This window comes from Gigantopelta aegis, chromosome 12 (assembly GCF_016097555.1).
Source record: "Gigantopelta aegis isolate Gae_Host chromosome 12, Gae_host_genome, whole genome shotgun sequence".
NCBI classification, from domain to species: Eukaryota; Metazoa; Mollusca; class Gastropoda; order Neomphalida; family Peltospiridae; genus Gigantopelta; species Gigantopelta aegis.
This window is the reverse complement of record NC_054710.1, coordinates 45,634,873-45,638,032: the sequence shown is the minus strand read 5'-3', so window position 1 is coordinate 45,638,032 and position 3,160 is coordinate 45,634,873.

Sequence of the window (3,160 nt, the reverse complement as noted above, 5' to 3'; positions counted from 1 at the left end):
CCATGCTGAGTTGGTGTGGGACTAGTTTGTGAGAAATAGAGATAAATACTAAATTGTATAATGCTGAGTTAAATTAGTAAATGCTGTATTTTTTGGAAAAGTGGGGACGGGACGTAGCCCAGTGGTAAAGCATTCGCTTGATGCGCGGTCGGTCTGGGATCGATCCCCGTCGGTGGGCCCATTGGGCTATTTTTCGTTCCAGCCAGGGCACCGCGACTGGTATATCAAAGGCCGTGGTATGTTTTATCCTGTCTGTGGGACGGTGCATATAAAAGATCCCTTGCTGCTAATCGAAAAAAGTAGCCCATGAAGTGGCGACAGCGGGTTTCCACTCTCAATATCTGTGCGATCCTTAACCATATATTCGACGCCATATAATCATAAACAAAATGTGTTGAGTGCGTCGTTAAATAAAATATTTCCTTCCTTCCTTTTTTGGAAAAATAATACCTATATCTCTCCTCATAAAGAACAATATTTAACAAACGCTTAATACACAGAGTTTAGTACACGAGAACACAACATTTCACTTCAACGCGATTGAAAAGCAAAATGCCGCGAATGTTACAAGTTGATAGGGGTAGGGCTATTGCTCTAATTATGCAGGGGCAATTGCAACGTCGCATCGCCCAGCAATTTGGGGCATGTGAGTTAACAATAGCTCGTTTAGTTGGGCGTCTCAGAGCCGCAGGAAGATTACCTGACCTTCCCAGGAGTGGACGTCCGCGCGTTACGTTGCCCACGTTGCCACGTCAAGATAGAGACATACGTCTCACACACCTTCGTAACCGATTTCAGATGGCTACGGAGTTGGCAAGTCAGGTTGTAGGCACTCATTGTCGCCAAGTGTGTCTACCAACGGCTGGGAATCGGTTGCGGAAGTTCAACGTAAGGCCATGGTGTCCCTACGTTGCTCCAGGCGACGTAAACGTCGATTGCAATGGAAGCGCGCACATGCACTAAATTGGTTTGAATTGTCCCACTGGAGACGTATGTTATTCACTGACGAGTCTCGGTTCTCGCTTTATAGGTCAAATGGCCGACAACGTATCTATCGATGTCGAGGTGAGCGATATTCAGACGCGTGGATTAAAGAAAATGACAGATTTGGGGGAGGGTCTTTTATGATTTTTCATTTTTTGGGGGGGATGGGGGGGGGGGGAGGGATTTCTCATGGCGTGAAAACACCTCTCGTGGTCATCCAGGGCAATCTTACAGCCGTGAGATATCGGGATCAGGTCATCAGGGCTCACATCCTTTCACTTATACATGCGCTTAACCTTACGTTGCAGCAGGATATTTAGAAGCCGCACGTTGCGAGGATTTGTCTTAACTTCCTCAACAAAAACAATGCCATAGTGTTCGATTGGCCACCCTACAGTTCATATTTGAACCCGATCGAGCATTTGTAAGGCGAGCTGAACAGGATGGCCAGGAAACGCGTCAACGTCCTGAACACCGTCACTCAGCTCACACAGGCCCTTCTTCATGAGAGGAATAACATCCCACAAAGGACCATAAATAACGTGATTGGGTCAGTGGTAAGGAGAGTTAGAGCGGCGACTGCAGCCCGGGGAGGACACACACGCTATGTAAACGCCATCTGTGATAGCACAACAAAACTTGTCAAAATATATTCAAATGTCTACTTGTCTTTTCCTCATTTGTGCACTTTGTTTTAGGACAGGTTTTCTTAATTCAATAGAAGTATTTTGATGTCGGGGTTCAATCGTATGCAGATTCCTTAAAAACAAGTCAAACGTAAATAAATCGGTTTATGGGGTAGCCCGGTTCACTGTTTTTGACGATATAAAAATTATATTGAGATGTATATTTTATATGTGGAAACATGTATATGTTTCTGTACGGAGATGGCCATTTTATGTGTCGACACTAATTTCCATGTGCAGATGTGTATCTTCTATGTGGAAATATTATTATGAAGGTGATATATATTTTTATATAAAGATGTATATTTTGTACGTGGATACATATTTGTATCCTACAACCACCGTTTCTATTGACATAATATGATGACGGATAAAGGAAAGTTATATCCTGCTGCTAACTACATTAGAAAATCGCTCATTTGACCTCTAGGTCATCGTGCAATATGGCTGAAATAACATAAATAATAGCTCTTCCTCTTAGTGTTTATGGTCTGCAGGATAAAGATAATAACTAGTTAATGACGTCGGACATCTGCTTTATCTTGTTCAGACCAAATGACAAATTCCCATTCTTACCGTCACAGGATAAAGCAGACACCCGACGTCATTAATGCCCAAGTCACATTTGCCGCGGCGGTCGTGGGGTCTAAAATACGTAAAATTAACTTGTTAGAATTATCGCGCATCTGTCGGAGTTGCATGAAAAGTGAAAAGTGAAATCATAATAATGTGATCTACACAGGTAAAGTCCACTTAAACGTTGACCTAACAGGTATGCAAGACTCCTATTGCGCTTGTCTTCTATAATATTGATATAAACAACATTCTTATACTGTCAATAAATTGAACATTCGGTATACTTCTGTGTTTTATTTACTCTATTAAAGACACAGGGAAGCATCAGAATAAATAAAGAAACATAATGTTAACACCCCCCCCCCCCCCCCCCGAAATTTGGCACTTTATACTTTCAAAGGAAATTTTTCCTTTATTTAGAAATGGAAATTTTCCTTTGAAAGTATTAAGTGCCAAATTTCTGGGTTTTTTTAATTTCTCGTTCATTTATTGCTGTCTGTTTCTTTGTTTATTGTGGGATAAAAAGATAAAGCAGACAAACTGGGTGATATGCAATTTTTCAATACTTTATTTTACAAGTAGGATCACGTGGTCCATTTAGTTCACAGGTTCTTATAATGTCACATGTTATGCCTCTAAAGTTCACTTGATGGTCCAATTATAATATTTCACCAGTTGAGAGCTGCCTCCTGCCATGGCACGCTGCCGGCATCACTGTTGTAATAGTGTATGAGGTGTATCCGGAGCTCTTTGCGGGTCGGTTCTCTCTGGGGGTACGTAGTGCACCCTGCATGTCGGCGAGGTAGCCTGCATCCCTCCATGCCCCTGGGACAATCACACCGTTCGCCTGCTCCCCGTCAATGTCGGCATTCTGCAGGTTGGGAAAACGGATCCGCATCTTGGTGGATGTCTCG